At 53.7% G+C, this 22390-nt stretch overlaps 1 protein-coding gene across 5 annotated transcripts in view; it reads left to right on the plus strand.

The window, feature by feature from the left end:
• Nucleotides 1-8880: 8880 nt before the first annotated feature.
• TMEM184B (transmembrane protein 184B) overlaps nucleotides 8881-22390 on the plus strand; it is a 46740-nt gene continuing 33230 nt past the window's right edge. For 4 of the 5 annotated variants that reach the window (XM_046010590.1, XM_046010592.1, XM_046010594.1 and 1 more), the window contains exon 1: nucleotides 11360-11507. The gene's annotated coding sequence lies outside the window, so the exon portion shown is untranslated. Of the gene's footprint in view, nucleotides 9017-11359; nucleotides 11508-22390 lie in introns of those variants that run through there. The other variant, XM_046010591.1, reaches the window with a different exon arrangement.

The raw sequence follows: 22390 nt of genomic DNA on the forward strand, positions 1-22390 counted from the left end.
GGACAGCCCTTGGTCCACCTTTTTGCTCTGGGGGTTTCTCCCCAGGCAGGCCTGGGAGCCGGTGTGGCCGCTGGGGATGACTAGGCCAGTGATGGGTACCTCCCTGGGGTTACTTTACTCCACTGTTTCCAAAACTGCAGCCATGCTGGCTGGGGCCTCATTCAAGTGCAGATTCTGCCCAGGAGGGCCGGTGTGGAGTCTCAGTCTGCATCCTCCCAAGGTCCAGGGGATCCCGCAGGCGCAGGACCACACTGCATAGGAGGGTTCAAAGCGCTCTTCACAACGCGACCTTATGCACACGTGAATTCTGAGTTCGGTCCTATTAATCTCCCTTCCTTCAGAGGGGGAAACAAGGCACAAGTAAAATGACTTGCCCGAGGTCCCACAGCTAGCTCTCTGGCAGCAGAACCAGGATTCGAGCCCCGCCATTGACCAGGGAGCCCTGTGAGTGAGGGTCCTGGCGTCCAGGTCCGCGCCCACAGTGCCTCTTTCTGCCCAGCCTTGAAAAAGGAGCGGCCCTCAGCCTTTGTCTCGGCAGCTTAAGGAAGAATTTAGCGGTTTACCTTTATCCAACACAGTTTACTTTCCAACTTCTCATTAACCCAAGAGCCACTGTTTGCCACCGTCAGCCTGTAAGACGAGCAAAGCCACCTGACTTATCTGTCAACCTGGAGAGAGGGCGAGGTCTCTGAGAGGTTCTCCAGGGGGCATGTTGGAAGTCCTGGGCGTAGCCCAAACCCTCGGAATGCAGGTCTCTTCCTTGCTGGCATTTGAAGGCCCAGCAACCCCACAGCCTGGCTCAGACCTGGGGGAGGGTCTCCTGTGGCCCTTCACATAAGTCCCTATGCACAACCATCAAGGAATACCGGAAGTCCGGGCAGTGCACCAGAGCCGACCACAGGAAAGCCTGTCTGGGAGACTTAGTGACCGCCCAGCTCCCCTGCCCTCCCCTCAGCACCTTTAGGCAACATATCTGATGTCAAACAGTGACTGTGGCCTTACCCACAACAGGCCCCTAGGGAAAACACAAGGGAAGCAAATCTTTGAAAATCTTTATATATAATCTTTTGCAGGGAAGACCTTAATACCTAGTAACACTAATGTGTTGTTTGCTGTATTAAAATTCCAATTTTAGTAATACTACTAAATGTATACCTATGGAGTAAATTTGTGTTTTTACAATTTGGGGGGATTTTATTGTCTTTAGAATGTACCTCACTTAGGGGGTGCTGCCAGAGGCCAGTGCCCAGAAGTACCTTGAAATTCTTCTTTTCTCTGTGTGGTTATTGTATTGCGTTTGATAATGAGTTAGTGCTCTCCCCTCCTCCCCAGCCCCTTGTTTTCATTTTAATTTTTGGAGATACCACGTATTTGACAGTCAAGCTATATGAAAAGTTATAATCAGAGAATCACTCCTGTTCCTAGCCCCTCCCCTGCCTGCACCTCCCCCCTCCCCACCATCTTCACTGGTTTCTGGTTCATTCTTCCTGTTTCTTATTTGGCAAACTAATGTATACGGGAGTGGGTGGTGCCTGACAGTCTCTGAGGAAATGACATTTAGCTGAGGCCAGAAGTGACCAAGATGTGTCAACCATGCAAACAGTTTATTTTTATTAAGTATGCCAAATAATCGCCCAGAAATTTTGCCCAGACTGGAGGGAGCAAAGATGCCACTTGGTGAATCATTTTCATTCATGCAACAGTGACTGGGCTCCTGCAGGTGCCTGGGATGCCGGGTGCTGGGTCAAGGCGGAGTTGTGGGCAGGGAGGCCAGGGCTGGAGTCCAGAGGGCCAGCTTGGCTCCTCTGTGACCTTGGGCGTTGTCTGGGTCCTGGTTTTCTCTGTAAATTGGAGGTGATAATACCTGCTTCAGAGGGTGGTGGGATTAAATGAGAACACAGAGCAATGTGAGGGCTGAGGTCACTGAGGGCCACACCTTGCTCCCAACCCTCCGCTCAGAGCAATCCTATGAGGTTGGTATATTATGATGCCCGTTTTATAGACGAGGACATTGAGGCACAGAGAAACCTGCCTGGCTTCATGGCCAATGCCTTTAACCTTCGCTATAGCCAGGCACTTCATAGATGGTCAGTAACGGTGACTATACATTTCAAACACGAGGAATGATATTGGCTTCCAGGGGCTCACAGCCTAGTCTGGGGAAAGAGACATACTAGCAAATGGTTCATCCCAGTCCAGAATCCGGTGTAAGATGTTCAGTGTGAACTAGAAACAACGCAGAGGGTGGGAATGTGTTTGGTGTCATCAAGGAAGGTGTCTTAAATATTTGACCTGAGCCTTGTAATGTGGGTAGTACTTTGCCAGGGGACAGGCTGGGGGAAAGTCATTCCTAGCTGAGAAAATAGTATGTGCAAAGGCCCACAGGTATGCACTAGCTTGATACTCTAAGAAAATTCCACCAGGACCACCGACAAGGCTAGAAAGAAGGGGGCAGGGAGGCGCATTCCGAATTCCAAAGCAAGGGAAGGCGGTCCGAGCGGGAGGGGCAGAGCTGGGGGCGGAGCATCGGGAGGGAGGGCGTGGCCAGCAGACTCGAAAGAGCAAGTGGCGGGGATGAGGCTCCCAAAAGAGGTTGTGGCTGACCATAGCGCCCTAGCTTCTTTTTAAAAATGCAGAGACGCCCGGGTGGCTCAGTCGGTTATGTCGCTGCCTTCGGCTCAGGTCATGATCCCAGCATCTTGGCATCGAGTCCCACATGGGGCTCCTTGCTCGGCGGGGAGCTTGCTTCTCTCTGGGCTTCTGCCTGCCATTCTGCCTGCCTGTGCGCCCTCTTTCTCTCTCTCTGACAAATAAATAAATACAATCTTTTAAGAAATTGTAATATAACTTAGGAAAATGCGCATGTATTAAGCGTACAGCTCCGTTGCTCATCACCACCTGATGAAGAGGTAGGGACTGGAGGTATTCTGGCAAGCTCCCTCAAGCCCCTTCCCGTCCAGTACTCCCCTCCCCCCAAGCCTACACTGGACACCACTCTTCTGGATTCTCTCAGCAGGTGATCTTCTGACTCCGGGAGACAAGAGTCAGAGCAGGGGCGGGAGGAGGCAGTGCGCCCAGGAGCCCCACAGGAAGAGGAAGGCCTGGGCCCTCTCTACTAGGGTGGGCAGGTGGGAGGAAGTGGTTTTGAGGGTCCAAGAGGTGTGCGAGTATTTGGAGGCTAAAGAAGCCTTGAGGAGGGGGCCCGGGGACTGGTGACTGGCCGCAGCTTGTTAGGAGAAGCGGCGAGGGAAAGAGACACGGGGAGAACCTGGTCTGGGACAAAAGGAGGGGAAGGGCTTCCAGCTCACTCCCCCTGCAAAGGGCATAAGCCCCTTGTGTTCCTGAGCAGCTGGCTCCTGGCCCGTGGCATCCCGGCCCCATTCCTACCTGCAGTCAGCGCCCCCCCCCCCCGCCCCCGACCCAGGGCCTTCCAGAGGGAGTGGACCGGGGACCCCTGCAGCCTGCTCCAGGGGGGGGTCATCCCAGCAGAGCTTCAGGGAAAGGAAAAGCCTTCTACTTGACCATCCCCTCTCCCTCTGCCGCTCCCCCATCCATGCTCTGGTTGGGAAACAGCTCAGGGCATAGTTAGAGCTCAGAACTCCAAGCCCTGCGTCACATCCTCCTTCCCGGAGCCTGCCCCACTGGGCGCCCACAGAACCGTGTCAGTCAGTCCAGGGGCTAAAGGCGTTCCAAGCTCTGGCCTCACACAGCGATGGGGGCACCTATGACTCCGGCTCAAGCCACACTTCTCTGGGGTCCTGTTGGCTGTGGAGGGAGAAGGCATCTGGTGTTGGGGGTCCACGTTGCCGTGGTGACAGCAGTCCCCTCCCCTCCTCCTCCCTGCCACCTCTTTACCCTAGCCTCTCACCAACAGCATCTTTCCACCTCCCGACTGTGTGCGGCCACGTTCCACAGCCTGCTGAGGGCCAGGAAGCTGCCCAGCAGGGCTTGCCTTCCCCGAGGCTGGGCTGCCCCGTCCACACGCCCCCCCCCCCCCCCAGAGGCTGTGGGCAGCCCAGACAGCTGCAGGGGTGAGCAGTGCCCAGGGCCCCGCCCTGGGGCTCAGGGAGGCTGCCCAGGGACCCCTGCAGGCCCCTGGGAGAATGGCATCGCAGGTAATTACACAACCTGTGGCTTTTCACCCTGGCATCTTCAAAGCCCCTATGATTAAGGTGTGGCCCCTTTGAAGTTGTCCCATTCAGGGTTATCCACTCACTGCAGCACTGACCTGGCCCATTCAGGCCTCTTGCTTCCTCCTCTCCTCCCTCTCATTTAAGCCTCTCTGAGAAAACCCTGAACACCACTTCCCTAGCTCTCTGCCTGCCCCCTACACCACCACCCTGTGCGATGGACCTCCGTTTCCCCACAGCAGCACTCCGGGTTAGCTGGCTGCCACCTGGGATTTTGTAGGGAATCTGAAACATGTTCCTAGGAACTCCAAGGATATTGGCAGTAAATCCTTCTCTTTGGCCTGTTTTCACTTGCTTGTTGGTTCGTTTGGGCTAGATAAATTAGAACTGGGACTTGGCCTCCCCTACATTAGAGGGACAGGTGTGTGTGTGCTTATGTGCGCGTGACTGAGAGACGGAAAAAGAAGCTTCTCTCCTGAGTCTCCAACTCAGGCTTTTTTCAAAGCAACCTGGAAATCATCCCCAGCCACATCCCTGGTTCATACACATACCCTCTAAGTGGCATCTCCAAGAAATGGCCTGTTCTGCTGATGGCCACAGATGCCTCACCGCCCCCGCCCAGCACCACCAAGGTCACCATTACAAGAGAGGCTGAAGCATTTTCTTTTGCTGCCTGATTTTCCTAGACGCTGTGGGTGCGGGTATGGATCCTGGGTTCCCGTCACAAACATCTCATCTGCCAAATGACAGTCACTACTGCTTGCTGAGATAATGAGGAGCTTAGTACTTTGCCTGCACGAAGTAAATGCTCAGTAAACCGTAGTCCTGCTCCAGGTGGTTAGGAGCAAGCATGCAGTACCAGCCCCTGTGTGTCGGTTTCTGGGAATGCAAAGACGATTAAGACCTAGTCCTTTTTTGGGGTGCCTGGGTGGCTCAGTGGGTTAAGGTTTTTGCCTTCAGCTCAGGTCATGATCTCAGGGTCCTGGGATCGAGCCCCGCATGGGGCTCTCTGCTCAGCCAGGAGCCTACTTCCTCCTGTCTCTCTACCTACCTCTCTGCCTACTTGTGATCTCTCTCTCTGTCAAATAAATGGACAAAATCTTAAAAAAAAAAAAAAAAAGACCTAGTCCTTTTTTGTCCTCCACATTTATGGGAGCAGTATTCTGACTTCCAGAAATTTTCTATGCATTTTAAATCATACACATTCATGCACACAAACCCCCTGGGGAAATATACAGGCACATATATATTTGCATAAATGAGACATCCAGTACTTAGATAGTCACCCTCCCCACCCCACTTAATGACAGGTCCACGGGAACTGATATATTTTTTTTAATATTTTATTTATTTGACAGAGAGAAATCACAACTAGGCAGAGAGGCAGGCAGAGAGAGAGGAGGAAGCAGGTTCCCTGCGGAGCAGAGAGCCCCATGTGGGGCTCGATCCTAGGACCCTGGGATCATGACCTGAGCCGAAGGCAGAGGCTTTAACCCACTGAGCCGCCCGGGGAGCTGATATTTTATCAGGAACCCGAAAGGAGGGGCGGAATGGAAACGGGGTGGGGGTGGAGTGACGAGCACGTTCCCCGAGATGTGAATGGCGGCACCAACGCCCTGATGCCGGTCGAAAGGTGGCTGGCTGCTGGAAATCGAATCGCTGGTGGTGTTTAAAACAGGTTTACTTAATCAAAATCAGCCCATTTGAGCCCACTTATGTTTTCAGCTCCAAACAAGAATTTCAGAAAGGGCCTTCTTATGCTTGTATTTGAAAATAACCCACACCGAGGGCTCTCAACGTGCCTGGCCCTGTGCTAACAGCCTTCCATGTGTTAAGCTCATTTATCCTCCCATCAGCCCCGAAAGGAGGGTTATTACCCCCATTTTACAGATGAAGAAGCTGAAGCTCGGAGAAGCTAAGTGATTTGCCCAAAGTCTCAAAGCCTGTCCGTGGTGGAGCTGAGAGATTTGAACCCAGTGCTTTGGCCACGGCCCAGGCTAAAGGTCTCAGAAGAGCCACTGGCTCCTGATGGTTCTGCCCTAGTTCCCTTCTTGCCTGCTGTTGAAGTCATACTTCAGCCCCTGTGCCTTCTGGGTGGCCTCGGGAGAGCCGCTTCCACGTTCTGAGCTGCTGAACATCTGAGGGTTTTTCCTTCCCGGCACTCTCTCCTGGTTCTTCCAGACATTGCATTTTCCTTAAAAGGCTCATCCCCCTTCCCTGTCGATATTTTTGGTTCAGAAGGGGCTGACTCCACCTTCTGGCTCCAGAGGAGGGCCGGGATCTAGGCCTGGCCAATTGGAACACTGCATTTCCTGGCCACAATGATTGGCTTGGAGATGGGAACATGACCCAGATGGGCCAATCAGAGGCAGTCCTGAAACAAAACTTTGAGAATTCTTGAGAAAGAGGTACTCTGCCATTGTCGCTAGGAGGAAAGACCACCTGAGAATGAGGTCATCCACAGGCGCGCGTGCGCGGACACACACGCCCGCACGCGCGCACGCCAGAGAGCCACAGTGTCCCAATGACCGTGTGGGAGGCCTCAAATCCAGCTCTGCTCTTCACTTCTATTTGAGTCCATAAGTTCATTTTCTTTGTTTAGCTTGAATTGGGCTTCAATCTGTTTACAACGAAAAGGGTCTCATTCAGGTAAAAAGTTAGCTGGGTCTTCAGCGGTCACTTTCCGTAGACCGGAGCGCAGTCATCAGCCGTGTGCGCTGTACTGTGCTGACATTTTCATGTATATTTCTCAGGCCCGTCCTGCAGGTGGGTTCTTACTTTCCACCTACTTACTGGTGGGGAAACTGAGACAAAGACGCCTGTCTAAGGTACAGTGCTAGGAAGTAATGGAGCTGGGTCTGTGCTCTGCCTGCCCCACCATGCTGTCTCTAGAGGGTTCAAAGCCAGGTCTCCCATGACATCCTTGGGGACAAAGAGGAGACACAGAGGCTGCAGGTAAATGGATCCCGAGTGCTCTGGGCTCTGGGCCACTCATCAGCTTGCAGGGCTGAGGTTTTGGCTCTTCCCTCCACTCTCCCCTACCAAGTGCTAGGAGTGGATTTTGGATGCAGGAATAACCCAACCTAGTCTCTACGTTTAAGAGGTTCTCAGTCTGATGGGGGAGACAGATGCATTCAAATGAATTTATGATGCAGTGAGAAGAAGATAGAAGGGAACAATAAATAATTTCTTTAAATAACCTTTTTTCTTCTTTTGAAAATAGAAAGAAATTTTCTACAGCACTCTTTCTAGAAGATACTCATAATGTGACGAATACTCTGAGAGTGTTCTCTGTGCCAGCCCCGTGTTCAGTACTTGGCTTACGTCAGGAAACAGAATAAACATTTGTCCTCATAGGGCTTGTGTTCTACTGATGGAAGACGGAAAAACAGACAAACATGCTTTTCGCTGACAAATTTTGGGAAATACAGAGAAGCAAGGTGGTGGGGAGGGGGAAGGTAACCAAACCAAGATGCATAATCCTGCCACTTAAAAGTGTTGTTGACACTGTTGACATTTTGTCATACTTCCTTCCAATCTTTCTTCTAATTTTTTTTAAACAGAGCTTAGACTAGGTTGTCATGCAAATTTATTACTTCCTTTTTACTCAGTATTGTTCCTGCTCATTTCCCCATTTGTTAATCAGAAATGTATAAAGAGGCTATTTTAACAGCTATATACTAGGCTTTTGTAGGGGCGCCTGGGTGGCTCAGTAGGTTAAGCCTCTGCCTTCAACTCAGGTCATGATTCCTGGAGTCCTGGGATCGAGCCCCACATTGGGCTCCCTGCCAGCAGGGAACCTGCTTCCCTCACCCCCTGCCTCTGCCTGCCTACTTGTGACTTCTCTCTCTCTCTGTCAAATAAATAAAATCTTTTTTTTTTTTTTTAAATAGGCTATTGTATGGCTATACCAGAATTTACTTAACTCTCCTCCAATGACTTTCAGATTATTTCCAACTTCTTGTTAAGGAGAAACTAATTCAAACATCATGGGGAAAATGGGGGAGGTGGGGATCAAGAAGATAGATGACCTCTGATTTGGTCTTTTAGGAAAGAGTAGCTATTTGCTGGAGGTGAAGAAAGGCATTCCGCCTTCTGGAGCCACTGGTGGCCTGGGGAACAGTTATAATTATCCAGAGGTAAGGGGACCTGAATAGGGCAGTGGCCCCAAGTGGGGACGGACTGATATGAGCAGCATCTTTGAGCCTCGATGGGTGGGGAATTGCATGGAGCAGAGAGGGGACAAAGAGGATCCATGTTGGATCTGTATTTTGGAAAGCCTTGGGGGGAGAGGATGAGGAAAGGCAGGGAGCAAACAACCAAGGCTCCTAGTGCCCCCTGCTGACCTGCCATGTCACTCAGGCCAGGTAACTTTCTGTCTTGAAGCCCTTTTCGGCAATCCAAGCCTAAAAATACCCACCGCTTGTCTCTGCCCCCGCCAGCCTAGGACCTCTGTAAGTTGAGATCTAAGAGTTAGTACCTTTGATGAGCAGGGGCTGAAAACGTGAACTTGGGTGTGGTTTGGCCTGAACACTCAGTAGATGTTGGATTGTGTCTGTTTTGTAAACTTTCCATGCTAAGCATGAAAAATAGTGAAGCTGGGACAAGGACTTTGCCCAGAGAGCTGGAACGTTGTAAACAGATGATCCTAATGCAACTGCCAGGCTTGTTCTGTGTGTTGGGATTGCCCTGAGGATTTCTTGTCTGAGGCTGGGAAAGAAGTTTTCTACAGGACTCTTTCTAGAAGATATTCATAATGTGACGAATACTCTGAGTGTGTTCTTTGTGCCAGCCCCGTGTTCAGTACTGGGCTTACGTCAGGAAACAGAATAAATATCTTTGTCCTCATAGGGCTTGTGTTCTACTGATGGAAGACGGAAAAACAGGTAAACTATATATTATGGTAGAGATTAAGTGATACAGGGGAAAAATAGGGCATGGGAAGCAGGGACTCAGGAGTACATGTGAGGGGCTTGACAATTTTACTAAGGGCGGCCAGGGAAGGCCTCACGGAGTGAGAATATTCGAACAAATCCTTGAAGAACGTGAGGGAGGGACCATTGCGGTATCCAAGGGAACAGTGATCCTAGCAAATGGAACAGTCAGTGCAAAGGATTTGAGGCAGAGGGTGCTTGGGTTGTTCTAGGAACAGCAAGAGGTCGGGGTAGAGGGAAAGGAGAGGTGGGGATGAGGTCAGACACGCCTGGGTATGTAGAATGCGAAATCAAGCAAGGCTTTGGAGGGATTTGTAAACACTTTTGCGTTTACTCAGAGTGAAATGGGGGAGTGATGGAAGTTTTTGAGCAAAAAACTGCCATGTTCTGACTTAGGTTTTTCGTCGTTGTTGTTTTGTTTTTTAAAGATATTATTTTATTTTATTTTTTTAAATATTTTATTTATTTATTTGACAGAGAGAGATAACAAATAGGCAGAGAGGCAGGCAGAGAGAGAGGAGGAAGCAGGCTCCCTGCTGAGCAGAGAGCCTGATGTGGGAGGCGATCCCAGGACCCTGAGATCAGGACCTGAGCAGAAGGCAGAGGCTTAACCCACTGAGCCACCTAGGCGCCCTAAAGGTTTTATTTTTATTTATTTGTCAGAGAGAGCGCGCGTGCGCGCACAAGCTGGGGGAGGGGCAGGCAGAGGGAGAAGCAGACTCCCAGCTGAGCTAGGAGCCCAATGTGTGACTCCATCCTAGAACCCTGGGATCATGAACTGAGCCAAAGGCAAATGCTTAACCCACTGAGACACCCAGGTGCCCCAATAAATATATTGTTTTCTTTAAAAATTTTTAAAATAAAATAAAAGACTTCCTCTGGCTCTAATCCTGACATAGCCCTGGGCAAGGTTGGAAAAAGGAAATGGGTTAGGTGAACAGTTGTGATAATCTTGGTCAGTTTGGGAAGCTATAACAGATTACCATAGACCGGGTGGTTTATCAACAACAGAAATTTATTTCTCACAGTTCTGGAGGTTGTAAGTCTGAGATCAGGTTGCCTGACAGCATGATCGGGATCTACAAGACGCCTCTCCTGGGTTACAGATTGCCAACCACTTCTATTCTCACATGGCAGAAAGGCTAGGCAGCTCTCTGGGATCCTTTTTATAAGGGCACTAATCCCATTCATGAGGGCTGCATCCTCATGACGGAATGACATCCCAAAGTCCCCACCTCCAATACCATCATATTGGGCTAGGATTTCAACAAATGCATTGGGGGGGGGGGCGCATTCAGTGTATAACAAGAATATTGCAGTGATCCTTGGCAGAAGCTGGATGAGGGTGTTAGCAGTGGAGATGGGGTGGAGAAGATCAGAGTCTAGATACATTTTGCAGGTAGAGCCAGGGATTTTCTGCTTCAGTGGGTAAAGAAGTGGGAGGAGGGATTCAGGGATGACTCCAGGAGTTCCGACCTGGGCACTGGAAAGACAGAGTTGCCAACCGCTGTTGGGGAAGGCTGTGAAGGTGCAGGTTTGTATGTGTTTGGAAGGCACATTGACTTTGGATGCCTACTGGACCTCAAGTATGCGGTGTTAAGTAGACAATTCAGGGGAGGAGTCTGGGCAGCGGATATAAATAAATTTGGAGATCTGGAACACACCAATGCCGGAACTTGATTGGATTCTGTTTTTCAGTTAACCTGGCTAAGGTGTGGACCTGGCAAACAGCAGTGGAGTAGGCAGCTTGAATGACATCCAAAAACTTTTTGCTCATTAGGCTGCCTAGAGACAGGCGGGGCAAGAATGAAGCGCCCCTAAGTGGAATGGGAAGGAAGTCTCTTTCTCTGCTCTGCAATTTTACCTCGCGTGATTGCATACAGCGCTTCGGTACACATTAATTTCCCAACTCCACATGCATCCTTCACTCGTTAAGTAGCCATGATGTATTGTTCCATCTTCAAAACAGGCCCAAATGGAGGAAATTAGAGTTAAGAAAAGTGAAGTGCCAGAGAGCTCGCGAGTGTCGGGGACAGACCTTGGAGCCCAGGACTCGATCCGTGCACCCCCAGAAGCTCCGTGGTGGCTACGGTTGGGGAGTCGAATTGAGGCGGGGGCGACGACGACTCCTGGCGGGTTTGAGAGCGAGCAGCGGGAGAACCCAGGTCGCTCCCACCACCTCGCGGCGGGCTGCGGGTTTCGGGTGCGGCCCCTTTAAGGCCAGGCGGGTGATCTCAACTGCGCGCTCGCCGCCCCGCCCTCCCCGGAGGCGTGCTCAGTGCGCAGGCGCGCCGCGGCAGCACTCTGCTGGGCCCGGGACCCGCCGGCGGCGGCGAAACACCGGTGCTGCGGCGCCGCCCGCCCGCCCCGCCCGCAGAGTCCGGCCGCCGCGCGCTGTCCGCACACGCTACCGCTGCTGCCGCCGCCGCCATGGGCTCTTGAGGTACCCGGCCCGGCCGGCCTCGCGCCAGAGGCCCTGAGGGGGGCAGCTGCGGGCTTCCGAGGGCGGGGGGCTGCTCTGTTTTGGGGAGGCCCGCGCGGGGGGGGGGGGTGCCCCACTGGTAGCGTTGGTCTTAGGTCCCCGGGCGGGGAAGGCACGAAGGTGGCCGGCCTGGTGGAGGAGGGAGGGGGCGTCCGCCTCCCAGCCGGTCCCGCCCTGCGCCCCTTCTCTGCCCTGCGGGGTCGCGGGGCCGCTCGTGGGTGTGCCTTGGCCCCCTCCTGGCCAACGTGGCAGGCTCTTTCCTAGAGTGTAATTGGACCTGCCTGTGGGGGGTGGCTGGGGGAGAGGGAAGGCGGGTGGACAGGCCCTTTGCAAGGGGGATTGTGTGAGCCCGGTGGGTGTGCTGGCGCCTGGCACCACCGAGTGGGGGAGGCATCCGTGCCCTGTGCCGGCGGCTCGGATCTGGGAGGATGGTTGGCCTGGCCAGGCCTTTGGGGATGCATGCATGCAGAGTGCACACGCCTTGCGTACAAGTCAGCTGCTTGGAGGGGCACGGAGACTAAGGTGGGGCTCCAAAGGACATTTGTTTGGAAAGGGACCGCAGAGGATGGTTTAGGGTATGTGTATCTATCCCCGGAGTTGTACATTTTCTCTCTGGGTACACTGCTTGGTTCTGATGCTAGCTGACTCCCTGCCATGGCAAGGCAGGCTTGGGGAGTGGGCCTGGGTATCTGTTCCCAAATCATAGCCTCTCTGAGTCACCAGAGGCCAGGTGTCATATACACATACGCATGGGTGTGCCTGCACGCCCAGGGCACCATGGCGCAAAGCAAGTGTTTGCACGCCTGCTACCTGTGTGTGAGGTGAAGGCCATGTATTATTTATCTGGCTGCTGGGTGCTTTATGTAAGGAAAGCCTCAGCAATCTGTGCCCTGGAGGCCTGTGTGCTGCGCAGTCAGCCCGGCAAACAAGCTCACCGAGCTCACCTGCGCCCGCAGAGGAGCCCCAGGTCTCAGAGGGGTGACTCCCTTCCCAGGTTGTGTCTGCAGCATCCCTGTTCCTTTTCAGCAAGCTTAGGCCCCCTCAGCTCCGCACTTTGGGATATCCCGTCAGAGGGTGCTGTGTGTGTCAGTGCTGGGACCACGGGGTGGGAGGGCCCCAGCAGCCCGACCTGTGTGCCCGTTTTGTCACTTGGACACAAACTCACAGTGCCCCTGGCTTCCGGGAATTCTCAGGTCGGGGGAAGGGGGGAAATCACAACGATGTAAAAAATATAAAGCAGTAGAGGGAGTGCAGTGTGGGATCACTGCTGGGAGAGGGGGAACACAAGCCGGCAGCAGAGACTCTGACACGTGGGGACAGCTGAGCCGAAGCTTGAAGGATGACGAGCATTTGTCTTTGGTGCTTACCACACATGTTTTCCCAGTTAATTTTCTCAGTGGCTGTGTGAGTACCAAGCTGTTGTCATCCCTGTGTGCAATTGAGGAAACTGAGACCAGAGCGAGTACATGACTCACTTGTCTGTGGCACGTGGTGGGTGGGGATAGAGTCTTCCCCCAGCCAGGACCTCTCTTGCTGCCAGATCTTGCTGCCTTGTAACTGAACAATCCACATGCCAGGTGCCATGCTAGGGGCACAGGTGTCTGAAGATGAATGGGAACTGGTGCCTGGTCTAGGGCCTCCCAGGGTATGGATGGCTGTAGACAGTGACCAGGACAGGAGGGCCCAATAGCCTGTGTGGGTAGAGAAGGCACTGTGAATTCCTACCTTCCCAACCCTTTGCCGCATCCCCCCCCCCCCCCCCCCCCGGCCCCGGCCTTGGGACCGTAGGCAACCTGGGATGCCTTTATGTAGCCCTTGGAATTCTGGATGTTCTGGATGTATTCTCTCTCGTTTGCTCCTCCATGGGATGGGGGAAGGAGCCCCTTCAGAGCTCTCCAGATGGGCGGGAAGGAGACCTGCAAAGCAGAATGGCCGCGAGTGGTGTTATCTCACTCCTGTCGGCCCAGTTCTGTGGAGCTTGGGCTTCCAAGGGGAGGCTGTTTGCTCCCCCATTGCCTTTGAGGTTTCGCTCCTGGTTTCTGGCGGGCCAGCCCAGCGCTCTCCCTGAGAGGGGCTGAGCGCTATTTCCAGTCCCTGCTGTGCTCATTTCGCCCTGTAGATTCCCCAGAGTGGAAACAGCCTCAGTAGGGCAGAAAGCGCAGCCCTTCATTGTTTTGAAACCCAGTAACAGCCAATGCCCTTCTCACTCCGCTGGGCCTTTAGCCTGGGGAATTGGTGTGCGAGTTGTGGAAGGCCAGCAGCTGGGCCCTGGGAGAGCTCTGTGTGACTTGGTGAAGTCCTACTGTGTGCCAGGCTCCATGCTAGGCCTCAGGGGACCGGGTCCTGAGTGACGGGTGGTGCCTTCTAAAAGGCCGTGGTTGGCTGGGGGAGTCCAGTGTGTACCGACTATGGGCAAGACAGTGCTCTACTTGTGGTTGGAACAGAGGCCCTACAGGGGTGCAGAGGACAATAGGAACAACAGCTTGTTTATTAAGCACTTACTGTGTGCCAGGCACAGCTCACAGTGCTCTGATGAATGACTGTGTTTCATCCCGCACCACCTGGTGAGGTGGGAATCCTTACCTTCCTGCTTTGCAGTCAGCCTAGCAGATTCAAGTGGAGGCAGTTGGTGGAGTTGAGCCCTGAATTAGAGGGTCTGACCCCAGAGCCCGTGCCCCTCCTCCCCGCTCTTCCCAGGGTGGCCCAGAAGTCTTCCTAGAAGCGAAGTGCCTTATGCTGGGAAGGATGAGAAACCCTGGGCAGGGCTGCAGAGAGGCCCGAGATACTTCACCTCCCAGACCCGGCTGCACTGGGCCCCGGGCATGAAGATCTTTGAAGGCCTTGCTAAGGACTTTGAACTTGACCCCAGCGTGGTCAACAGGGAGCTCCTGAAGGTTTCAAAATAGAATTGAGGTCAGCCATGTGTCACAGGCATATGGGACAGCATTACCATCTCTTCTCCTTCGCATATTCGTGCACAGGCCTCTCTCCTACTCTCCTTTTTGCTCTCCCTCAAGACGCTTTTCCCACAGCCATATTTTTTAGGCCCTGTTGCCTTTCCCTTTTCTTCTTCCAGCAGCTTCTGGTTTTGACCACCCCGTGTGACCCAGGACTGGCCTCTGGAGCCCACCGTGGTCATTGTCGTGGGTTCTGCCCTTGAACTGGCTTGGGGCTGGCTTTGAAGTTGACTCCACTGAACGGGACCTGCCTTCTTCCTGGCCCTCCTGGGTCCTGTGGGACCTCACCAACTTCCTGTGCTGTGGATCATAGGTCGGGCATGAGCGTGGGCTGCCTTTCCCTGTTGAGAGCTGTGGTGGCTCTGCGTCCCCCACAGCCCCCCACACTCAGCGCTGTAAATACAAGCAGAGGGGAGTAGGGACGGAGCAGGAGCTGGAGCCTGGGAATCTGGGTTTAACCACAGATCCCACATGTGAGTTCCCTGGGGAGCTGTCTGCTCTCCAGGCCTGCTTTGCTGGGTGTCCACGGGCGTCATTTGCGCAGCTGCTCCAGGCACTGGGCCACAGGGCTGAAAGACGAGGGGTCCTTGCTCGAGACATCCAGATCAGGTGTGGGAGCTCGAGGTGCAGGACAGGAGGGGAGGAGTCGGAAGATTGCTGAATCGGGAAAGGAGGCTGACTCAGGAAGGGGACAAAGGGTCACCAGCAGCAGGAGAAAGAAACGGGCCTTTGGGCCCTGGGGAGAGCGGGAGATAAGGGGTCAGCCCAAGATAAGGGGTCCACCCGTCCTGGCGGCCTGGAGAGAGAGAGAATCGGGAAACCTCACTCTCTTTTTAGCCCTGTGGCCTTGGGCAAGTTGCTTGCTGGGTTCTAGTTTCCATTCTTTAAAAATCGGGGGGAAATGATGCAATTTCCTACATCTGGAAAATGGGAATAATAATAGTGTGGCCGTCACTCAGCCATCGTGACCTCACATCCTCGTGGAGCTCAGCACAGCACCCGCCACATGCTCGGAGAGCGCTGCCTTCTACCGTTCCACTGGAGGCCTTTCAGTGTATTCAAGACAGAAGCGTGGCTGCGGCTGGCTCAGTTGGTAGAGCATATAGATGCCTCTTGATCTCGGGGTCTTGAGTTCAAACCCCACATTTGGTGTGGAGTCTACTTAAGGAAAAACCTATCTGAAAAAAAAGAAGAAGAAGAGATGTCAGCCTTGTCTGTGTGTTGGACAGTACAGGGAGCAGCCCTCGCGGAGCCGAGTCCTGCTGGGGAGAGAGACCACAGACCCAGGAGCAATGACACTTGTCGTGGGCCCCCTCAGGGAACATCAGGGCATTCCTGCCCAGCCAGGCAGTTTTCTGAGGAGACAACATTGACGCTGTTAACCGTGCAGAAGGGGAGGGAGCAGGTTCCAGGCAGAGGGAACAGCATGTGCAAAGCCAATGTCCGAGTTCTTGTCTATAAAATTATGTGGCATCCAGTCTTCACCCCGTGGACTCTCGGTGAATGTTAATCAGATAGGATCTTCTCACCTCAAAGAGGACACAGGAAGGGGAAGAAGTAGAGTGGGAGGGGGCTGTTGAGAGAACTGGACGGTCTCATAGTTTGGGGTTTTCTCATGTTCCTGCCCCTTCGTCTCCACCTCTTGCCCCCTGGGATCCAGCGCAGGGGCCTGAGGGCAGTGCAGCTAAGCCACCAGCGTTCTCTGCAGGGACTCATTCCTGCACCCCACTTTGCCTCGGGACCCGGCGGGGAGGAGCGGGGGGAGCACCACAGCAGGGCAGGGGGTGGGGGGCGGGGTGCTGGAATTAGGCTGCACACCCAGGAAGCCCTTGTTCACATTTCTGCTGCTGTCCTTGGAGCGGAAACGCTGTGTGAGGACAGAACTTGGAAGGATGACATGCGGCCTCTGGTTGGTCGTTTCCAGTTTCTTGGGTTACCGATGGCTCCCTGTCTGGCGCGACACCTTGCACAGCGTAGGTGTTGAAATAGTTTTCGATGACACAAATGAACGGCTAGGTGAATGTCATTGCCACTCGGGATAAAGCTGGAGGTATCCTTGAGCAGTGACGGATAGTAAGGCCAGGATTAATCGGACCAGGACTGTCGATGAGAGCTGGAGCTTCCACCAGGAGCCCATGGGGCATCTAGGACAGCCTGGGGCCTGGGAGGTCTTGGGCCTGTTCTGAGAGGCAGGAAGCCCCACAGTCACTCCTTTTCCTTCCCTGCTGGGACGGAAGCCAGAGGGGGAAGATCCCACCCAGAAAACCTTTGTGCCTGACCCGCGTCACTTCCAGCTCTGCTGTGTTTTAGAAAGTCACACACGAGTAATTGAGTGTTTAATGGAAAGTTTGCAGGGTTGATGGGTCTTTGAAAAACAATAGGCTTTTCTGCTTTGGAAAATAGGACGCGTTGATTGTAGTGAACTTGGAACATAGAAGGTTGGTGGGTAAGACTAAAAATCACCCCCAGTTTCATAACCAAGAAATAATGGTGGTTGACGTGGGCGTCTTTTCTTTCTAGGTACGATCCTGCATTATCTCATTGTTCACGTAACACCAGGTCATAAGCATTTCCCCGTGACATTTAAGTTAGCCACGAAAGAGTCACACAAGTTAAAAACCAGGGCCCCTGGTGCTGTATTTCCGCTCTCTGTGGGAAAGATGGCGTCCCCAACCTTTTTGCGAGATGGCATCATGGCCGTGAGCAGCAGCAGAGAACTGTGTGGAAGTCAGAGAGCCAGGGTGGTAACCTTGGGCAAGGGGCTTGCCACTGCTGGGGCTACCTCTAGCGTCTCTGCTCGCCCCCTGGGTGCTGCAAGGCTCAGTGAGGCCCCTGGTTCTAGAGCCTTGAGCTCCTCAAGTGGGGGGGGGCCTGGTGTAGAGTCAGGGCAGGTCACGTGAACATGGATGAAGGGGTGTGTATTTGTGTGTGCGTGTGTGTGTCTTTTCTTTTCCAACCTGAAATTTTGTTTGGCAGTCCTCCCGAAGACCCAGGTCTCCTGGCTGGGGACCCGTGATCTGTGGACTCTTGTGCCTGCGACGGTGGGTGGTCCTAGGTCCCTGGCACCCCCACCTCAACAGAGCGGTGGGGTGAGACCCCCAGAAGCGGCTGCATCTGTCACCCCGCAGGATTTTCACATCAGACAGCGGACCCACTGGAGGACGTTGTGGGGTTGCCTACCTTTATTTTTCTCCTGTGCCTGCTGGCAGGTGGCCGAGGACCTCCGTTCTGCTGGGCGGTGCTGCTCCCCAAAGCCCTCTGGGTCACCATTCACAGGAAGGCTCTGAGGGAGAAGGGGCTCACCCCACCGCTGCTGCTGTGGTGGCCGCTGGCAGAGCCCCCCTGGCCTTTGCCTGTAGTGCCTCTGTTTTCTCTTCCATCTCGAACACGCGGAATCTGGGATTCGGTCGATGATCATTTTGGGCGCCTGCAAGGCACAGCGATGGGTGCCGGTGAAGGGAATTGTGAGGATATTAGCATCAACTGAGATTAATATATTAATTAATACCAATATTACTGATCCTCACCAGAATTTGTATAGGGCTTTACAGTTTGCAAATTACATTTCACATAAACGGTTTCATTTAATCCTCCCAGTGGCCCTGGAGCCTTGGGATTATCTTGCCTGTTTCGTCACTGGATAGACAGGCTCAGAACAGTGAACTGGCCTGAGAGCCGATGGAAGGAAGCTCGCTGGTTTTTTACTTTGAATCCTGCGCCTTTGCTCTGAACGGCCTCCCTGCCCTCGGAGCCTGCAGTCCCACCTCCCCACACCCAGCAGGTAGAAATGTGCTTGTAGGGGATCAGGTGGAAGCTGCCGGGGTGGGGTGGGGGGTGCTCCCTGAGGGAGGCGCGGGCTGAGCCGGGGGCTCCGATGATCAGTGGAGGTTGGCAGGTGGAACAGTGAGGGGAAGGCTTCCCAAGCAGGGGACCTGCCTTGACCACACGCACAGGTCGGTGCGTGGAGGCAGGGAGGCATTTGTGGATTTTAAACAAATAATACACGTGAGAATTTAGACTCACCAAACAAAGGAAAGTTGATGCACTGTGCCTTTTTTTTTTTTTTTGAAGATTTTATTTATTTATTTTAGAGAGAGAGTAAGCAAGCAGAGGGAGGGACAGAGGCAGAGGGAGAAGCAGATTCCCGCTGAGCAGGGAGCCCAACTTGGGGCTCGATCCCAGGACCCTGGTGTTGTGACCTGAGCCAAAGGCAGGTACCTAACCGACTGAGCCACCCAGGTGGCGGGCACTGTGCTTTTGTTAGAAAAATTTGAATACGGATAACCTCAGTGCATTCAGGTGTGATTTGGTTGATAGGCGTTCCTAGCCCTCCAGTCCACTGGCGCGAAACCTGGGCTGGCAATAGGAAGGTTGGTGAAGGTTCTTCCTCTCAAAAGCTGTCTTTGGTTGGCGGAGAGGCATCTCTTCTGTTGGGGGCCGAAGACCATGGCATTTCCAGTTCTCTGTTGTTGAGCTGGGTCTGTAGAGGTGGGAGGAAGCCCTGCCCTGCCGGCTGTGTTTATGCAGCTGTCCTCGCAGGGAGGATGCTAGGCATCCAGAGGCCTGGCTCCATCCTCCACCGGCTGCCCACTTGAAGAGCGAGATGTGGGTGGCCACCGCGGTCAGGCGCGCACGTTATGTAACGGGTTCGCAGTGGACGTGGCCATGAATGTCGTAGAGCATGAGTGCGTCTTGTGTGGCTCTGGTGTCCCGGCAGCCTCTGCAGGGGAAACAGCAGGAGGTGCCTCTCACTGGTTTGGGATGGCCAAACTGGAAACGCCGGGTCCTCTGGGGCTCCGCTCTCCTGCGCCTCCCCACCCCCCACCATGCCCGGCCTGCCTCTGGTGTGTGTACCTTGTAGCCTGCCCCTCCCCTGGACCCTGGCTCCGATGCCCAGGGAGACCAATTATGGCTGGGTGTTGTGGTGACTCTGGTCACAGTCCATCCTTCCACGTGTCCTGGGACCAAGGGCATCAGGGCCTATCTGCTCTGGGAAGGGCTGAGGGCTGAGCAGGTCTGGCCCTTTGCTCAGGGATGAGGAAGTCCAAGTGGACTCGGGCTGGGTGAGTGGGGGCTGGCACAGGTCCAGAACCAACTCCGGACCCCGTGCTCTCTGCTGAACAGGCTTTGCTCTACTGTTTCTTCATCTGGGCACTCTTAAAAACTACATGTTGTCAGTATTCCTAATAATTAAGCTTATTTCTTAGAAGACAATTTTTTTTTTAAGATTTTATTTATTTGAGAGCGAGCACGTGCCCCGAGAGAGAACACGAGTAGGGGACAGAGAGAGAAGGAGAAGCAGACTTGCCCGCTGAGCAGGGAACCTGATGTGGGGCTCGGTCCCAGGACCCCGTGATCGTGACCCAAGCTGAAGGCAGACGCTCAACGGACTGAGCCCCCCAGGTGCCCCTTGGATGAGGATTTAAACGTGTCCTGTCTGTCTGGCAACATTTTCAAAATTAGAGACACTTGTGCACTTTGACCCAATGGTTGGACTTCTAGGATTTCATCCTACAGACGTTTTAATCCGTGTAAAATAGTTTGTTTGAAGGTTAGTCATTGCTGCCTTATTTGTGCTAGGAAAAAGATTGGCAAGAATGTCATGTCCATCTGCTGGGACCCAGGAACAAGTTATGCTCCGTGTGGACCATGGAGTACTGTGCAGCTCTGGGAAATAAGGGAGAAGCTCCATGCCCAGATACGGAGCAGTCGCCGAGATGGATTACTGTGAGAGAGGAGGGTGCGGGGGGGGGGGGGCGCCTGGGTGGCTCCGTCGGGTGAGCGTCTGCCGTCAGCTTAGGTCATGTTCCTGGCGTCCTGGGGTGGGTCCCACATCGGGCTCCCTGCTCCGCTGGGATTCTGCTTCTTCCTCTGCCGGCCGCTCCTCCCACTGGCTTGTGTTCTCTCGTGCGCGCTCTCTCAGGATGAATAAATAAAATCTTTAAAAAAGGGGGCGCCTGGGTGGCTCAGTGGGTTAAGCCTCTGCCTTCGGCTCAGGTCATGATCTCAGGGTCCTGGGATCGAGCCCCAAGTCGGGCTCTCTGCTTGGCAGGGAGCCTGCTCCCCACCCCTCTCTGCCTGCCTCTCTGTGAAATAAATAAATAAAATCTTAAAAAAAAAAAGAAGCAGGTGCAGGATAGTGTGGTGTGCCTCCGTGGGTATAAAGGGAAAGTGCGTGTGCTCACGTGTGCATGCAGGGTCTCGGGGGCCTGTGGGAAGTCGGCTGTTGTGGTGCCTCTGAGATGGGGCTGGTGCTGGGAGGCTCTTTACCAGAGACCCTTTGACCGTCTGAGTGCCAAATCGTGGGGCTATCTGATCTTTTCAAAATAGAAATAACGGGGTGCCTTGGTGGCTCAGTAGGTTAAGCAACTGCTTTCAGCTCAGGTCATGATCGTGGAGTCCTGGGCTTGAGTCCTGCATTGGGCTCCCTGCTCAGAAGGGAGTCTGCTTCTCCCTCTGACCCTCTCCCCTCTCATGCTCTCTCTCTCAAGTAAATAAATAAAATCTTTAAAAAATAAATACATAAATACATAAATAAAATTAAGTAAAAAAGAACCGTAGGAATGTATCCTTTTATCTCACCCAGCACAAGAAGGCCATTCCTTCAAGGACCTGCCAGCCTCACTGAGGCCCCTGCCAGCATCTAATAAAAAATGTGTGCTTAGGGGCGCCTGGCTGACTCAGTCTGGAGAGCATGTGACTCCTGGTCTCAGGGTCCTGAGTCCAAGCCCCACGTTGGACATAGTGTTTACTTAAAAAACAGACAAAAATGCATGCTGGGGTCTCACAGAGGGGACCAGGTGTGAAGGTTTGGGTGTTTCTTGGTGAAAAGACCCCCAGCCCTGCAGAAAGTAGTCATCCCCTTCTTCTGAAATACGGCCATCAGCCAGCTCATCGTTTTTTTGTCGTTTTTTTTTTAAAGAAGATTTTATTTATTTATTTGATAGAGAGAGAGATCACAAGTAGGCAGAGCAGCAGGCAGAGAGAGAGAGGAAAGCAGGCTCCCCGCTGAGCAGAGAGCCCGATGCGGGACTCGATTCCAGGACCCTGAGATCATGACCCGAGCTGAAGGCAGAGGCCCAACCCACTGAGCCACCCAGGCGCCCCCTGGCTCGTCGTTTTAAATCCTTGCTTGGAGATGCTCACTTCCCGACCTCTGATCCCCAGGGCTTCCCCATTGACAGCAAAATAAAGTCCAACTCAGCCCTGGGCATTCTAGGCCCTCTTTCCCAGATCCCTTCTTCTGCTTTCCTTTTCCTTAAGATTTTATTTTTTAAATAAAATGCACCCAACATGGGCTCGACCGCCCAACCTCGAGATCAAGAGTCTTGGACTCTTCTGACTGAGCGATCCGGGTGCCCCAGGCCCCTCCTTAAGCCACAGTCGAGTCATTGCCTTTTCTTCCATGTGCCTCCTTGACTTCCTGCCTCCCTGCTTCGGCTCCCACAGGCCCCTCTCCCTGCTGGCCTTTCCCTGCGGAGCCAGCGGTCCTGTCTGCGTTGCAAGGCCCAGGTCAGTTTCCACCCCTGCAAGGGCCCTCTGACCCCCACGGCTTTTCTGTTGGCTTCTCTCCGCTGGCACAGAGCCGTCTACACTGTGTCCTATGAGTCTGATCCCTGCTGCGGCTCCTTGAGGAAGTCCCTGCGAGATTGGGAGCCATCAGCGGCCGGGCCTGGGTCACATCAAACACCCGTGGGGAGCTTGGTGGGCCCAGCCTCAGGCACAAGTGCGCCAAGCGAGTCCTTTCCCTGCGTCCTCACCAGAGCCCGTGAGGGGCGGCTGCTGTGACTCCCACTTAGAGATGGGGAAATGGGGCCACCGTCCTGTGCGGGTCACACAGCAGGAAGCTGGATTTGGACGCCGGTCCAGCCACCTCCAAACCCTACA

This window comes from Meles meles, chromosome 7 (assembly GCF_922984935.1).
Source record: "Meles meles chromosome 7, mMelMel3.1 paternal haplotype, whole genome shotgun sequence".
Taxonomy (NCBI): Eukaryota; Metazoa; Chordata; class Mammalia; order Carnivora; family Mustelidae; genus Meles; species Meles meles.